This window comes from Nothoprocta perdicaria, unplaced genomic scaffold (assembly GCF_003342845.1).
Source record: "Nothoprocta perdicaria isolate Ctin4 unplaced genomic scaffold, notPer1 scaffold_2, whole genome shotgun sequence".
Classification (NCBI taxonomy): domain Eukaryota; kingdom Metazoa; phylum Chordata; class Aves; order Tinamiformes; family Tinamidae; genus Nothoprocta; species Nothoprocta perdicaria.
The window spans coordinates 3025182-3025448 of NW_020455204.1; positions in this window are offsets into that span (position 1 = coordinate 3025182).

Here is a 267-nt window from a genome sequence, read left to right on the forward strand (position 1 = left end):
GTTTACACCATGAACTATGTTTTTTTGTTTGTTTTCTGACTTTACTGAAGTCGCTGGCATTTTTTTTTTTATTTTATTATTATTACTTTTTTTTTTAAGAAAAGCTACTATTCAGGGCACTTTAAGTCAGTGACATCCCAGATTTTTTTTGCACTTCTTTTTTAAATAGAAATGGTAAGCATCCAATGGAATTAATACCATTATGCTACAGATTACAGCATAAGTTGTGTTCATGTTAATCTTGCTTATGCACTTGTTTGGGTGTCC